Source organism: Pan troglodytes, chromosome 8 (genome assembly GCF_028858775.2).
Source record: "Pan troglodytes isolate AG18354 chromosome 8, NHGRI_mPanTro3-v2.0_pri, whole genome shotgun sequence".
Classification (NCBI taxonomy): domain Eukaryota; kingdom Metazoa; phylum Chordata; class Mammalia; order Primates; family Hominidae; genus Pan; species Pan troglodytes.
In genome coordinates this window covers 20,310,001-20,327,667 of record NC_072406.2, presented here as the reverse complement: position 1 = coordinate 20,327,667, position 17,667 = coordinate 20,310,001, and the positions used below count along the sequence as shown (strand labels likewise).

Sequence of the window (17,667 nt, the reverse complement as noted above, 5' to 3'; positions counted from 1 at the left end):
TCATGACTGAACAACTCTTGCAACCCACGGGGCATAATTTTGCTCCTCTCTCTAGCCACAAGACAAAAAAAATGATAATAAGACTAATCATGTGAATTCGAGGCTCTATGCAGCGTCCATAGCCCACAATTCAGACTCTCCAGGGATGTTTCTGAATAGGAACCCCACAATTTGCCAGATGACAACACGTCACATCCAAATAACCCCTCTTCTTGCTTCGCCACACCAACAAATGGGGTCGTATAAATTTGGAGAGCTAGAGTAGATTTTCTCTCATCACTCCCTCTCTGCAGTTTTATCCACAGGAAAAAGAGAAACAGTTGAGTCTTGGCTACGTGAATTAATATCTCCTGTCTTGTTTTTTTTCGTCGTACTTTTTTTTGTTTTCTTTCTTTTTCTTTATCGTTGTTTTTTTGTTTTGTTTTGTTTTTGTTTTTTAGACAGAGTCTCACTCTGTCACCCAGGCTGGAGTGCAGTGGCGTGATCTTGGCTCACTGCAACCTCTACCTCCTGGGTTTAAGCAAATCTCATGCCTAGGTCTCCTGAGTAGCTGGGATTACAGGTATGAGCCCCTATGCCCGGCTAATTTTTGTATTTTACTAAAAATAGTCAAGAGAGGGGGTTTTGTTATGTAAGCCAGGCTGGTCTCGAACTCCTGACCTCAGGTAATCCACCCAACTCAGCCTCCCAAAGTGTTGGGATTACAGGTGTGAGCCACTGTGCCTGGCCCTTGGTACTTTTTAATGACTTAAATAATATAGGCAAGTCTAAGGCAGGATGGAAATAGTTTTAAAGCAAATTTTATTCTGAGATAAAACATCTGCTTTATTTTTTCTATAGGGAGAATGGTTTCATAATTGATAACTTTCAGTATCGCTGAAATTTAAAGGTGGCTTGGTGATGGATTTGTCTTTATTTTAGTATGTGTTGCTTTCTGTCTCTATTTTATGTCTTTTAAGTATTTGATTTCTAAGTGCTATGGTATTTCATTTCCTTTTTAATGTGTCTTCTTAAAGAATGAAAGTATATGATTATATAATCTTAGACAGATGAACTACTTTCTAGTTATGACATCAAAGGACTAAAGTACAACAGAAAATATCTCAACACATGACTATACAAATATATTTTTAATGTCTATCAAATATTTCATATATAAAATTCAGAGGCACATAACTAGATAGGAGAAGATAAATTTCAAGTGTGTAGAAATCAGGTTTAATATCCTGTCAGGTGGTAGGGGCACACACCTGCAGTCCCAGCTACTCAGGAGGCTGAGATGGAAGGATTGCTTGAGCCCAGGAGCTTGAATCTGGCCTGGACAACATAGTGAGACATTGTCTTTGAGAAAAAACAAACCAAAAGCCAAAAGCAAAACCAAAGAGACAGAGAGAGAGAGAGAGAGAGAGAGAGAGACAGACAGACAGACAGACACAGAGAGAGAGAGAGCACTCACAAATCAAAAAGATATAAATGAGCATCTAAATAGAAGAAAATGAGTAAAAGACATGAATAAACATTTCATATTGGAAGAAAATGAACTGAGCAATAAATAGAGGAAAGTATGTGCAATTCCAGGCATCAAAGAAATCTAAATTAATATGAGGAGACAACATTTTTAACTACTTTAATTGGCAGAATTGTTTCTTTTTTCAGTAGTCAACCTAATATTGGCGAGGATGCAGAAAACAGAAATGTTCAGACATCTCGCTACCGGGAATGAAATGCACAAATGATATTAATTTTCTTGACCCATAATTTCTCATCTGATGCAATCCCATTTGATTGCATATTTGACCTTAAGGAAATATTTGCAAACGTTTAGTTGGAATGATAGTTATTATAGTGTTCTTTATTAAATAGAATAGTTAAGAAATAGAAACATCTTAATATCTAACCAAAAAGGACTTGATTACATGAATTATGGTATATTTATACACTAGAAAACTAGGCAGCTATTAAAGTAACTATGATTTTCTTAGTCAGTGCTCTTCAGGTGAAATTGACTTGAATGAGTAAAGTAAGTAAAAACACAAATTACTCAAAAGTCAAAACAAGCAAACTCATGAGGATGAGAAGTTCAGCCAGTGCATGTGGGGCGTGGAGCAGGTGTTAGGGCTGCCCACTGTCTCATCCATGAACACCTGTGGCATCTTGTCCCTGCCTCTCTCAACAGGTCTACTCTCATTTTCTGCTTCTCTTTTTAGATCATCTCACTTGGCCTACTCATGCTGTCTCCACTCCCTCATGAATTCCCTTTGCATGGAGCACATTCTTTGGATTTTAGCCGTGCCTGCCCGGACGCTGTTCAACTGTACAGCACACAGGCCTTCATCATGGTCTAAGGGACTCAGCCTTACAGGCTTGTCTCAGTAAGTTCTGGCTGCTATAACAAAATACCATAAACTGAAAGCTTATAAACAGCAGAAATTTATCTCTGACAGTTCTGGAGGCTGGGAAGTCCAAGACCAAGTTGCCAGCAAACTCAGTGTCTAGTGAGGGTCCACTTCCTCGTTAACAGGCGCCCACCTTCTCACCGTTTCCTCACACAGTGAAAAGGGTGGGGAATCTCTTTGGGGCCTCTCTTATAAAGGCCCCAATCCCATTCATGAGGGCTCCACCCTCATGACCTAATCACCTCCCAAAAGCCTCACCTCCTAATACCATCCCACTGAGGGAATAGCTCTCAACTTATGAATTTAGGGAAACACAAACAGACCCTAGCAACAGACCAATTCCAAATTACTGGGAGAGAGATTCTGATTGACTCAATTTGAGTCTAATCCAGACCTGGTCCAATCACGGGTGTGGGGAAGGTATTTGGTGGGCATAAGTGAAGAGATGTTCTGAATTGGGATCACATGGTGCATAGGGTCAACTCTTCCAGTTAAATTCAGGGGAAAGGATAGAGTCTAGAGATGGATTTGGCATGTCTATCACACAGCAGAATATTGAACATTAGAAAAAAATACACTCTACTAAATGACAAAAAAAGTTTGCACTAAACATAGTGTGATTCTGATTTTTAAAAAAATATGTATATATACGCATATATATGCTGAGAATAAATTGCTGGGAGAATTCCTTGTCATGCACTTACGAAAGATTTTTCTTTTCTTCTTTGACACAGAGTCTCGCTCTGTGGCCCAGGCTGGAGTGCAGTGGCACGATCTCAGCTCACTGCAAGCTCTGCCTCCCAGGTTCAAGTGATTCTCCTGCCTCAGCCTCCCAAGCAGCTGGGATTACCGGCACATGCCACCATGCCTGGCTAATTTATTGTATTTTTAGTAGACATAGGGTTTCACCATGTTGGCCAGACTGACCTTGAACTCCCGACCTCAGGTGATCCGCCTGCCTTGGCCTCCTAAAGTGCTGGGATTACAAGCGTGAGCCACTGCACCCAGCCAGAAAGATTTTTCTTATTTATAATTTCTGTTTTCTAGATTTTCTGTAATAAAACCTAGCATGGTGTTTAAGTCATAAGAAAAAATATACATTTTCATAAAGAGAAAATAAGTACAGTAAGGGCACACACATTTTATTAAAATTTTTTTTTATTATTTTAATTTTAATTTTATTTTTTTTTGTAGAGACAGGCTGGTCTGGAACTCCTGGCCTCAGTCTCTCAAAGTGCTAGGATTACAGATGTGAGCCACCACACATTTTAATTAAAAAAAAAAAAAGAGTGTAGAATTCTAAATTAACCCTTATTGAAAGATAATTATTCATAATAATGGGACACGATTTATAGTGGGACAGACAACAATATCACAGTGGGTAATATTACGGGTACCTTAAAGCAAGGAGTGCTTTTGCCTTAAAATTCATTGTGTTTCTATTTGGTGGATGTGGGCAGTGAGAGTTTAAGAATACGTTTAATCTATAGGAAAGCTATCAATACTGATATGAGTTTTTAAAACGTTTATATGCCTATTAAAGGTAGTAAGCCAAAAAGCACTGAGAAAATGTGTGATTTTAGAAGAAACAGAGAACTTGGGAAAATGCTGCAGCAGCTGGAGCATGACCGTTAGTCTTAGGAACTAGCTGTGCTATCTGAGAAAAAGCTTTCCCTTTTAGCTCCTTCCCTGTCTATTTGCTCTTGAGCCTATGAGCGTCTGTGCTGCCCTGAACATCTGCTTCGTAAGAGCCCCTTGCATTTCTTCCAACACACATTTCAGTTGGCCAGCAAGAACGGCCTTACAATGAAATGAAATTCTCATAATTTTACCTCAAAATGAAATTTTACCTCGAAATGAAATTTCAAGAGATGCCAAAACTCCCACTTCCACCCCATTTGTTCTAGAAAAGAAATATCCATTACACATTTATTTCTCGGAGTGAGTCCTGTCCAGAAGCCGGTATTGAAAACGCAGACATCCCTGTGCAAGAAGACATGCAACCATAAACACTTGAGTGTGAACGCTTCCGTCAGGGTGCGCTCTGCAGTCCTCTTGCTGGAGGGAAGGAGGGAGACTGGTGGCCTTTCAAAGGAAAGGATGCAAGGGCTGAATGGTTGCTAGGACGCCCCTGGGAAGAAACAGCTGGGATCAGCAGGAAGGCACCAGACGCTTGGCAGGAAACGACCGTCGAGAGAAGGGGGAGCAAAGGCTCAGGGGCAGAACAGCAGAAGTGTTGATTCAGTGCAGGGCTGGTCCTGGCTGTCCCCAAGAGGTGACCCCTATCTTTCCATGGACTCTCTGCAGTTTCTGACTACCCCACTTCATGTAAATCCTGAGCATTTGGTGACTGAGAGCACTGTCCTCACCGTGGGGTGGACCGGGATAGGGGGGCAACCCATGGGCTCCTTAGCTGCCTCCGTGATCTCCCTGGCCCAGGGCCAGTTGTTCCTGCCGAGAGGCATAAATCAGCAGTTGTAACCTGTTGCAATGAAGGTAGAATCCACAGTTGTTTTTCCTGTAGCCCCCAGCTGGGCTTTTGGTTAATTAGGCTCAGAGGAGCCCGTGAATGACTGCCTTTGCCGAAACGCGTCACCAGAACACGCTGTTCTGATTTGGCTGCATCTGAGATTTTATGTTTGAATATTTTGCCGCCTGGCTTAAGCCAACAATATTTAAAATATTCTTCTTTAACTTGCATCTGCAATGAATGCATGGTCATATTCCTACAACCAAGTCCGGTAAGAGATGTTCCACATTCAATCCAAGTCCAGGTCTTTCAGTCTAGTCCAGGGTGGGTAGATTAGGGAGGCAGGGTAGAATACAGGGACAGTGGCAGAGGTGGGGACAACAGAGAAACCCCAGAAGAAAGGCCATCATCTAAAGGAGGTGACTGCCTGAGGTCAGGAGTTCGAGACCAGCCTGGCCAACATGACGAAACTCCATCTCTACTAAAAATACAAAAATTAGCCGGGCGTGGTGGCGCACGCCTGCAATCCTACCTACTGGGGAGGCTGAGACACGAGAATCACTTGAACCCAGGAGGCAGAGGTTGCAGTGAGCTGAGATCATACCACTGCACTCCAGCCTAGGTGACAGCGCGAGACTCCACCTCAAAAAAATAAATAAAAATAGAAAATAAAAAAGGTGACTGGAGGGTCCCTGTGAGTGAGGCTGGGGCCCGTGAGAGTAGAGCTCAGTTCTTGGAGACTGAAGACTCATGGGAGGAACTCAGCAGGCAGAGGCCTCAGGGCGCTGCTGGGACTCTCCAACCACATTCTGCTACAGCCATCTGCACCTGGAGGGGAAAGAGAAGTCCATTCAAATAATCAGAGATGTCCTGGGCTCATCGGGACCACTCAGCTGTTGCCTGTCCTAAGAGTACTTAGAAGAACTTGCAGTGAAATTTCCAAATAGAAGAGGGGGGGGGGGGGCGTAATTAATTATCCATCCCTTTGGGATATTGGAAAAATGCCCTCGGGTTATCCATTACCCTCTGTTAATCTGGACGGACTAGAATTCCATGATAATAAACAAGGCCCCAGATCTCACTGGTTTAAAACAGCAAATGGGCTGGGCGCGGTGGCTCATGCCTGTAATCCCAGCACTTTGGGAGGCCGAGGTGGGCAGATCACCTGAGGTCAGGAGTTCAAGACCAGCCTGACCAACATGGTGAAACCCCATCTCTACTAAAAATAAAAATTAAAAAAAATTAGCTGGGTGTGGTGCCAGATGCCTGTAGTCCCAGCTACTCGGGAGGCTGAGGCAGGAGAATCACCTGAACCCAGGAGGCAGAGTTTGCAGTGAGCCGAGATCGCGCCATTGCACTCCGGCCTGGGTGACCAGAGTAAAACTCTGTCCCCCCCCCCCCCAAAAAAATTAAAAAATTAAATAAAACAGCAAATGTCTGTTTCTCATTCATGCCACATGGCCATCACAGGTTAGCTGGTGTGTGCTCTGGTGGGGCACCAAGGTCCTCCCCATTCCTCCCTCCCCCCAGCCCCTGGCAACTGCTAACCTACCTTCTGTCTCTATGGATTTGCCTATTCTGGACATTGCATATAAATGGAGTCATAATGTGTGGCTTTTTGTGCCTGGCTCCTTTCCCTGAGCAGGGTGTTTTCAAGGTTCATTCATGTCATAACATGTCTCAATACTTCATTCCTTTTTAATGGCTGAATAATACTCCATTGTTTGAATATACCACATTTTGTTTATCCATTCATCATTTAATGGCCATTTGAATTATTCCACTTTTTTTGTCTATAATGAATAATGCTGCTGCTATGAGCAGCTTTTGTGGCATTCCATATGGTTTTGTATGTTGTATTTTCATTTTCCTTCATCTGTAAGTATTTTCAAATTTCCCTTGTGATTTTTTTTCTTCGATTCATTGGTTATTAGGAATGTATTGTTTAATTCCACATATTTGTGATTTTCTCAACTCTCTCTGCTATTGATTTTGAATTTAATGCGAAACTTTTCACAGTTGTTGATTTTGTACAAACCTACCAAGAAGTAGACATTGTGGACAATTCCACGTGACCCCCATATTGACCACCGATAGTTTCTAAGTGCTTTATGAACTTGCAGACTTGTGTTTTATTCTTCTTTCTTTTCTTTTTCTTTTTAAGAAACATATGATGCAGATACATGGGTGGGCTTATTAGTTCCTTATTTGTGTTAGAATAATGACCATCCCCAAAAGATGTCCATATCCCAGGGCCTGGAACCTGTGAATCTGTTACCTTAGATGGCAAAGGGACTTTGCAGGTGTGATTGAGTTAAGGAACTTGATATGGGGAGGTTATCCCAGATTATTCACTGGGACCCAGTGTAATCACAAGGGTCCTGATAAGAGAATGGCAGGACAGTCAGGGTGAGAAAGGAGATGCAGCAACAAAATCAGAGGTTGTAGTGATGAGCTCTGAGGATGGAGGAGGGGGCTACCAGCTAACGAATGTAGGCGGCCTTTAGAAGCTGCAAAAGGTAAAGAAATAGCTTCTCCTTTAGAGCCTCAAGAAGGAATGAAGCTCTGCCAACAGTTTGATTTTAGCCCCAAACTCTGATCTTCAAAATTGTAAGTAAATAAATTTGTGTTATTTTAAAAGCCACTAAATTTTTGGTAATGTGACAATAGAAAACAAATACACCAAGGAATGAATGATTTCATTTTGCAGTTTTTTTATAATTCTAGCAGTTTGGCAAAAGAGAGTAAGGGCTAAACACCTGGCTTATGGAGTCAGATGACCTGAATCCAAACTCTGGTGAGAAGCTCTATGAATTGGGCATATTACTTAACTTGCTTAGGTTTCAATGTACATTTTTGGAAAAATGAATCCATCTCATAAGATTGTTGTAAGGATTAAATGAGTTACTGCAGTAATACTGGTACAACAGTGTCTGGCTCACAGTAAACACTCAACAAATTTTAGTTGATTTATAGAACATGTTGTTGCACATTTCAGCAAGTACTAGAGCTAGGAAGGAGAATTGTGTTGAGAATTCTGCATTGCTGTGTCCGGATTGCTGCTGTCACAGCCATATTAATTGCTTACAGATCAGAGAATGAGCATTCTGAGCAGCACGTGGTCCCAGGCTGTAGGTGTCTGCAGCGCTCAGGAAAAGCCCCGATGCTCCCCAGCAGCTGCACCTGCTCCCTTGGGAAGGAGTCTCTTTTTTGTTCCTCTTTCAGTTTCTGAAGAGAACATAACATTTGCGCCATCTGGTTTGGGTCGTTATTTTAACCCAGTTTCATTTCTGTTTATAAAGGTATTAAATACTCCAGGCTATATTTGAAACAGTTTCAGGATCAGCATGACTGTACTGTTCCTGGCTTAACCCCAAGAGGTTGCTGTTCCCAGTGACTATCTAGGCTGAAGCCCATGTAGGATTTGAAGAGATTGATTCAGGCTTTGTGAGTGGCTGTGACCACGCTGTATGTGTGTATGTGTGTGTGTACACCGCCTAAGTGTATTCATTTCAGCCGCAGCAAGAGTTATGTTACAAGGATAGCATAGACAGCCCTGCCTATTGCAAGAGTAATGCATCAAGTGTGAAACAGATCTTTAATGCTGTGTGAAGCAGGCTCTTTTAAGGTCAACCAGACTTTCTGGGGAAAAACTATTGCCTAACCCTTCAGGTCATGGAGACTTATGTTTTTGTGTTTTTCTCACAGTTTTACAGTTTTAGCACCTACATTTAACTCTTTGATCCCTTTTGTGTTCATTTTTATGGACAGTGAGAATTAGGGGTTCGAATCCATTTTTTTTTTTTTGCATCTAGATATTCAGTTGTCCCAGAATCATTTGTTGAAAAAGCTCTTCTTTCCCCCATTGAATAGTCTTAGCACATTTTTCAAACATTACCCAACCACAAATGTAAGGATTTATTTTTGGACACTCAGTTCTATTTAACTGATCTAAATCTCTATCCTTATGGAAGTACCACTCTGTCTTGATTATTGTAGCTTTGTAGCAAGTTTTAAAATTGGGAAGTGTGAGTCTTCCCACTTTGTTCTTCTTCTTTCAAAGTTGTGTTTGTTATTTTGGGCCCTTTGCATTTCTATGTGAATTTTGGGATCAGCTTGTCCGTTTTTGCAAAAAGAAAAAAAAGGCAGTCAGGATTTTGATGGAGATTGTGTTGAATCTGTAGACTGATTTGGGGAATATTGCCATCATCACAGTATTAATTCTTCTGGTCCATGAATGCAGGATTTCTTTCCACTTATTTAGGTCATCTTTAATATATCTGAACACTGTTCTGCAGTTTTTAGTGCACACTTTTGTATTTCTTTTGTTAAATTATCCTAAGTATATTTTATGCTACTGTAAACGGAATTGTTTTCTTATTTTAATTTTCAGGGGAAAATAAGAAAATGATCGGTCATCATCTTCAGTCATCATCTCAGATAGTGGGATCATGCTTGACTTTCCTTTAAGTTTTCTTTTTAAATCTGCATTCTTCTTTTTTCTTTTTTCCTTTTTTTTTTTTTTTTTGAGTCGCACAGGCTGGAGTTCATTGCTAGTGTGTAGAAATACAGTTGATTTTTGTATATTGATTTTGCACCCCGTAGCCTTGCTAAACTCATTTGTTAGCTTTCTGTGGATTCTTCAGGATTTTCTGTACTCAAATTCATGTCACCTGTGAATAGATGATTTTACTTCCTTTCCAATCTGGATGCCTTTTCTTTCTTTTCCTTGCCTAATTACCCTGGCCAAACCCTCCAGTGCAAGATTCAGTAGAGGTCGTGAGAGCAGATATACTTCTGTGGTTCCTGATGTTGGGGGGAAGCATTTCATCTTTTACCTTTAAGGATGTTAGTTGTGGGTTTTTGCTTGATGCCTTTTAACTGTATCCGGTTGTGGAAATTCCCTTGTATTCCCAGTCTGTTGAGTGTTTTTATCATGAAAGGGTGTTGGATTTTGTCAAATGCTCTTTTCTGCATCTCTTGAAATTGTCATGTGGTTTTTGTTCTTTATTAATATACAGATAAGTGTATTACCTTGATTAATTTTCATATCCAAAGCAGCCTAGCGTTCCTCCTGAGAACTTCCATGTCTCAAGTACAACTTTCATTTTACAATGACCCCCCCTTGCTGTTGGGGCCACACCACCTTACAACTTGCGCAGCTCAGGATGGCAATTCTGACTGCATGATCGCTTGATATGTCTTAACCAGATGCTCGGTTTTGACCAGAGCTCGGTAGCACACCTGGGGTGCTTTGTGGATCATGTGTGGTTCTTTGTGGGAGCTTGCATGGCCTTGTTGTAGAACTCTAAGGGTTTTCATAGTGACTCTCCTATAGGGGCTTGTCAGAAAGTCCATATGGTTCCTTTTTCGACCACAGATAATTCTAGGGCTGTGAGATCTGCTAGGTATTGGGGTGCAGGCATCGGGGCTGTTTGTACTGCAGCCTGGACTTGCTACAGAATCCATTAACTAACTGCTCACCCCAGTCAGAGCCATCAGCTTTCCGTGTCTCCAGGTAAATAGATTCAAGCAGTGTGACAAGCATGGAATATGCTGCTTTCCATAGACCTGTCAAGCATTGCGTTTTGTTCTTAATGGTACAGTGTACAAAATGCAGTCTCTTGTTCTTTATTTTTGAGAGGATGCTGTATCATGTCTCAGACGACTGGAGTCCTAAAAACTCCCCAAATGAAGCAGGTACCTGAATCTTTAAGGGTTTATCTCACATTTCCTGTAATGTAAGTTTCTCACTAAAGTACTCGGATCACTTACCACTGCTTTCTCATTAGGTCCAATTAGCATGGTGTCACCAATATATGGATCCATGCGATTGATTATCTGTGGAATGTCCGGATGGTCCAGGACCCTTCAGATTATATTACGATGGAGAACAGGAAAATTAACCAAAACCTGGGCAAGACTGCGAATGTGTGCTACTATCCATCCCATGTGAATGTGAACTTCTTTGGATTCCCTTTATTGATGGGTATGAAAAGAAGTACGTTGGTCATGTTAATAGCTGTGTACCACGTGCCCAGGGCTGTGTAATCTGCTCTAATAAACATACCACATCTGGCACAGCAGCTGCCATTGAAGTTACAACCTGGTTAAGCTTGTAGAGATAGCCCACTGACCTCTCTCTTTATCCATCTGGCTTTTGCAGAGGTCTGCCTGGTGGATTAGATGGGAATGTGCTAGAAACCTTTGGTGTTGCACCATCCCCCCGACATCTTAAGGATGGCACTAATCCATGCCATTCCCCCTGGGATGTGTTTTTGGATTCCAGGAGTGTTGATCATGCATTCTTGGTATTCTCCTTCTCATCTAAAAATATACCCCCTGAGAATCTGAGCAGAACCAGACATTCTGTCTCCCATGAAGGAGGATGCAGACACTTTCCCCTTTTCCTTTTTGTAGAGATCACATGTGATTTTGATAGCACTTTGCCTTTTTAAATAGCACCAGCTTCGGTCATCTTCTCAGATGGTGGGACCATGCTTGACTTTCCTTTAAATTTTCTTTTTAAATCTGCATATTTTTTTTTTTGAGATGGAGTCTTGCTCTGTTGCCCAGGCTGGCATGCAATGGCACGATCTTGGCTCACTGTAACCTCCGCCTCCCAGATTCAAGTGATTCTCCTGCCTCAACCTCCTGAATAGCTGGAATTACAGGTGCCCACCATGGCTGGCTGATCTTTGTGTTTTTAGTAGAGATGGGGTTTCACCATGTTGGTTCAGGCTGGTCTCGAACTTCTGACCTCAGGTGATACACCTGCCTTGGCCTCCCGAAGTGTTGGAATTGCAGACGTGAGTCACTGCGCCCACCCTAAATCTGCATTCTTAATATACTATCTGCACACACCTAACCATGTTCAATATTGGCCTTATTATTTTGATATCATAGCCCCATTCTGGGAAGTTTCTTGTTACTTCAACCTCATCCCAGTGGTTCTTTAATGGTCAGAAAATATGATATGATAAAAATATGAAAAACATCATAAAATCTAAACTCATTTCTTCAAAGTAAGTAATAAATTTTTAAAATCTGTATTTTAAAAAATTCTGTATTAAGGCAATAAACATGTGTGTTGGGCTATGCCAGGCCTGCCACATACCCGATGACATAGTGTTGACTAGGCACCTGTGGCATAGCCAGGACTTGCCTAATGGCAGTGCCCTGTGGATCCTATCTCCTAAGCCTTTGCCCTGATTGTTTGCCCATTTGGTGGTAAAATTAAGTGAAAGCAACATAAATTAGTCTAGGCTTTCGTCTTGCCAGTCTTCAAAACCTGGACCAGTCTTGATGGACTGGCTAAGCTCAATAGAAAAAGATTCTTGACTTCACAGATAGAAATGGAAATTTAAAAAGCAATGAGATACCTATTTATGCCCAATGGACTGGCAATAATTTGAAAGTCTGTTAATACCTATTGTTGTCAGGGAATTAGGAGAACGCTTATGTGCTACTGCTCTTCAGAGAACAATTGAAACACCTATTCAAGTTAGACACCTACGTACCCTGCAAACCGACTGCTCCATTCCCAGGTACATGTTCTAGGGAAATCTTTGCATTTAGACCAGACAACATGTACAAGAATTTTTTTTTATGTACAAGAATTTTTATAGCAGCAGGGCTTTTTCTTTTTTTTTTTTTGAAATAATGATAAATTGGAAAAAAAAAAACCTTGGAAATCTGTTAACCTGTTCGTGTAAGAAAGTGAATTAACTATAACTACATGTATCAACATGGAAAGGCCTCAAAATCATAATGTTGAGTAAAAAAAGAAAGACTCAGATAACTTTATTCCTTCCCTGTAACAACTTGCCACACATTTGGTGGCTTAAAATAACCAATTTATTCTCTCACAGTTCTGGAGGCCGGAGTTGGAAATCAGTTTCACTGGGCACACATGGAGGTGTTTGAAGGGCTGCCCGTGCCAGAGGCTCTCAGGGAGAATCCCTTCCTTGTCTGTTCCAGCTCTGCCTCCTCCTCTGCTGTGTGAGTAAAACCTCCCTCTGCCTCTTTGATTAGGATAAGGTGTATTTAGTGTCTAGCAGGACAATCCAGGAAATTCTTCCCATCTCAAGATCCATAACTTGATCCCTTCTGCAAAGACCTGCTTTCACTCCCATCTGCAAACACCATTTCCGGGTTCCAGGGATAAGCCCTGACATCTGTGGGTGGCCGTTATTCAGTTACCGACAGTGTGACATGATGAAAATGAAGTGTTAAAACAAGGACTGCAGTATTGTTTATTCCAGCAAATGGTGAGTGGTCCATCCTTCTCCAAGCCCTTTCTCTTCTTCTTCTCATGGTCTCTGGCATCTGGGAGAGTCCATGTGGCCTGGGTTGGGCTAACAGATACCAGCAGAAGTGATGCGTACAACTTCCGGCAACCTAGGTGCACTTGTCTCGCCCTCCCTTGGAGCAGATCCATCCTCAAACCTGCAGACAAGGATAATGCTGTAGTGGGTACTGAGAAAAAAAAAAAAAAAAAGAAGGAACCTAAAGGAAATGTTGGAGCAGAAATACATTTCTATCTTATTCAAGCTGGTATATTTTGGACTTCTGTTGCTACAACAGTTTCATCTTTATCCTAACGAATACCCATACATGTATTAGTAAAAATATAAAGGTGTCCAGGGAATAATGTCAGACTGAGGAGAATGGGGCTTGGGGGAAGACGGGTGGCAAGAGGATGTGTAAGGAATACACAGTTGTATCTGCAAAATGTTTTCACTCTTAAGTTCAGTGGCAAACTAACGGATGTTCTTTATATTATTCTCTATGCTTTTTTCAATATCTGATTTATTTTGCTTTAAAAATCTATACTAATAGTGGATGAGAAAATAAATGTCATAGAAGGGGTAAATGATAACAAATTATTTGGATAAATCATCACAGATAAAAGGCTGTTTGACTGCACTGAGCTTTTTCTGGAACACTGCTTGCTTCATAGGACGATAATAAGAATGAATCATGTGTATTAGATTTCTTCCCAGGGTGATCAAGGGTGAGAATTTGCCCTGCGGGGAATAATGTGCTCTAAATCCATATATTTCCTATACTTTTAGATACAAAGACAAAGAAACAGGCAAAGAAACATCTCTGACATCAAGATCAGGAAGTCACAGAGAGTACTTGGCTACACATTCAGAAGTTTCAAGGATTTTCTGTTCATTTATTAAAACTTAACATTTGCCGTACAAGTTTGCAACAGGCCAAGGTTAAGTGAAGAATGAAAATAATGTTTAACTCCATTACAAAAGAGGAGGCTTTTGATACAGACTTCATAATGTTCTTTGAGGGAGCAGGCATATGAGGTTTGTACATCGAATGGATGTTCTAGATTGAGCAAAATACCCTCTATGCACTCTCCTGCAGAAAGTGTGGGTGAAATAGAAATGTATTTCTGGATAGAAAGAGCAATGTATCGTGTGCATTCTGAAGAAGTCTAGCTGAGCAAAACCTTAAGATTTCCTGTTGTTGCTGGACCGTAGACATCAATATGACTGCTTAGCATAAACGTAAAGGAACCTCAGGGCCCAAGAATAAAAATTCCATCGAGCACAACTCAGTGCTCTGAAAATCTAGATTTCCCTAATCCCAGAGGGTGAGAGCCAAGGAGGAGCTCGTCCTGCCCATTCCTGCCTTCCTCTATCCCTGGCACTCACACCGCAAGTTTGCTCTACTCTTAAACAAAAGCACCTGTGTTTTAAAATTTTTATTTTAAGTTCTGGGGTACATGTGTAGGACATGCAGGTTTGTTACATAGGTGAACGTGTGCCATGGTGGTTTGCTGCATCCATCAACCCATCACCTAGGTATTAAACCGCACATGCATTAGCCATTTGTCCTAATGCTCTCCCTCCTGCCAACCCCCCACCCCCTGACAGGTCCCAGTGTGTGTTGTTCCCCTCCCCGTGTCCATGTGTTCTTACTGTTCAGCTCCCACTTATGAGTGAGAACATGCAGTGTTTGGTTTTCTGTTCCTGTGTTAGTTTGCTGAGGGTGATGTCTTCCAGCTCCATCCATGTTCCTGCAAAGGACATGATCTCATTCTTTTTTATGGCTGCATAGTATTCCATGGTGTATATGCATCACATTTTCTTTATTCATTCTATTATTGATGGGCATTTGGGTTGGTTCCATGTCTTTGCTATAGTGAAGAGTGTTACAATGAACATACACCTATTTTTTTTAACCTGCATTATTTATAGTCTTGTTTTCAGTATTTTGGTAGGCAGTGCCTGGTCTGCTCCTCTCCTCCCTTCTCTGAGTTGCCCTTTTCCTCAATTCTCTTTTACCAACTTTCCTTTTGCCATAGTCTCTACTCTCCTTTTCTCTGTACTTCCCCTTCTTTTTCTCTTGGCCTCGACTTCTGAATCCTGTGACAATGGCGTGGGGGGTTTGGTGGAGAGAGGGGAACTAAAAGTGGAAATGAGACACTGGGGAATAATCACAAGAAATGAAACAAAACTTCCCAACTCTCCCCGGCTGTGAGCCCCACGCCATGGTTTCCACATGAGCCTTCTCCCCACTTTTGGCTGCCTCCCTGACACGTTTCCAAGGAGACCTTTGCCAAGTCAAGGCCGCAGCTCCCAAAGTATTGAAGCACAAACCCAGCCCACTTCCAGTAGATCATCCTCTACATACAGTTGTCTGGTTTGTATCAGAATGTCCTTGGAATTCCTGTAATGCTTGTCTCCAGAGTCACTTAGCCAGCATTTTGGCTAGTTTTTGTTTTTGTTTTTTCTGATACTCTGGTTGCATAAAGTTAAACAGGGTTTTCAAAATGTAGTTTCATTATATGAACAACATGTTCTATATGCTGATGAATAACTTGGTTTTATGTGGGCACTTAATTCCCAGTCCAGTGCTAAGTCTTTATCTTAATTTTAACTTTTAAGGCAAACAATGCAAGGCATCATCTTTTGAGTGGGAAAGAGGAAAAGCATTTTAATGAATGAGTTCTTGGTTGGGCTCAGTGGCTCACTCCTGTAATCCCAGCACTTTTGGAGTCTGAGGCAGGAGGATCGCTTGAGCTCGGGAGTTCAAGACCAGCCTGGGAAACATGGTGAAACCCCACCTCTACACAAAAATTAAAAAATTAGCCGGGGAGGGGGATTGATTGTGTGCATTTGCAGCTGAGCTGCAGTGAGTCCCAGCTACTCGGGAGGCTGAGGGGGGAAGATGGTTTGAGCCTAGGAGGGTGAGGCTGCAGTGACTTATGATCCTGCCACTGCACTCCAGCCTGGGCAATAGAGTGAGTCTCTCCAAAAAAAGAAAAATAGAATAAATAATGAATGAGTTCTTGAAAGGAGAGATGTAGCTGGGCACAGTAGCTCACATGCTTGTAATCCCAGCACTTTGGGAGGATAAAGCATGTGCATCACCTGAGGTCAGGCATGGTGGCGGGTGCCTGTAATCCCAGCTACTTGGGAGGCTGAGGCAGGAGAATTGCTTGAACCCAGGAGGCTGAGGTTGCAGTGAGCCGAGATGACACCACTGCACTCCGGCCTGGGTTACAAGAGTGAAACTCTGCCAAAAAGAAGGAAAGAAAGAGAGAGACAGAGACAGAGAGAGAGAGAGAAAAGGAAGGAAGGAAGGAAGGAAGGAAGGAAGGAAGGAAGGAAGGAAGGAAGGAAGGAAGGAAGATAGGAAGGAAGGGAGAGAGAGAGAGAAAGAAAGAAAGAAAGAAAGGAGAGATGTGAAGAATATGTTTGAGAATTTCTCATACATTCATGTCTGAAAGGAATCATTTTATTCATCCCTCTTTCATGGATGAAGACATTGAGGCCCAGGGGTGGTAAAATTTGCCCGAAGTAGCCCGTGAGTCCGTGAGATGTCCTGCTCTCATCTGGAGAGGAGGAGACACGCACAGCCGTCTCCACCACAAGCCGGATTCCAGACACTGATCCTGCCACCACCACCCCAGTCTTCTGTCTGTCCCTCTCAGCATGGCAGTCATGTACCCTGGAACAATTTCTGTGAAAATCCCCTAAGCCAAGCTTGTCTAACCTGTGACCCACAGGCCGCATGCAGCCCAGGATGGCTTTGAATGCAGCTGAACACACATTTGTAAACTTTCCTAAAACATGAATTTTTTCGCATTTATTTTTTCTCATCGGCTTTCATTAGTGTTAGTGTATTTTGTGTGTGACCCAAGACAATTCTTCTTCTTCCAGTGTGGCCAGGGAAGCCAAAAGATTGGACACCCCTGCCCTAACCCCACAAGGTACCAGGGCACCCCGTATTTAGTGCCTTCTAATGCCTATGGCCCACGTGGTACTTTGGGGCTGTTTACTTGCCAGCCTCACACTCTGAACTGTGAATTCTTTGTGGACAGGGTTTTTCTTTTGCTTGAATTGCATGATGCAGGGCTCCCCATAGGGCCTGGCACCTCACAGATGCTGACTATGTATTTGTTGAAGGCTTGGATCCAGGTTCTCTGACCTCCCAGAGCAGGGCCCTTGCCTTTATACCAGGAACCTGCAAAACAGTGCCCTTTTATTGCAGATAGTGCTTTCTTTCTCCTGGGTGGTTCGTAGGCAAAGAGATGGATTGTCTGTTTTAAAGCTTTAGCCTTGCCTCAGTAGAGATAAAAACTCCACTATGACTCTGCTGTGGCTACGGGCAGCTTAGAGAATGTTGGAACTTCAGGCAGAGGGCTCCGGGCAGCTGAATGTTACATGGTGTTCACATACTACACACTACATGCTACATATTCCATGCTACTACTTAAATAACTTAAAAATGTTATTCTAGGTCGGGCATGGTGGCTCACGCCTGTAATGC

The 17,667-nt window shown here is 42.2% G+C and overlaps 1 long non-coding RNA gene across 7 annotated transcripts in view; it reads left to right on the top strand.

The window, feature by feature from the left end:
• The window catches only part of LOC134807129 (uncharacterized), a 76,979-nt gene that overhangs the window by 34,779 nt on the left and 24,533 nt on the right, over positions 1–17,667 (top strand). For 3 of the 7 annotated variants that reach the window (XR_010146781.1, XR_010146786.1, XR_010146784.1), the window contains exons 1-3: positions 7,397–7,476; positions 10,659–10,855; positions 12,738–12,867. This is a non-coding gene — a long non-coding RNA (uncharacterized LOC134807129). Of the gene's footprint in view, positions 1–2,207; positions 2,373–7,371; positions 7,477–10,658; positions 10,856–12,737; positions 12,868–13,943; positions 16,969–17,667 lie in introns of those variants that run through there. The other 4 variants (XR_010146787.1, XR_010146782.1, XR_010146783.1 and 1 more) reach the window with 4 other exon arrangements.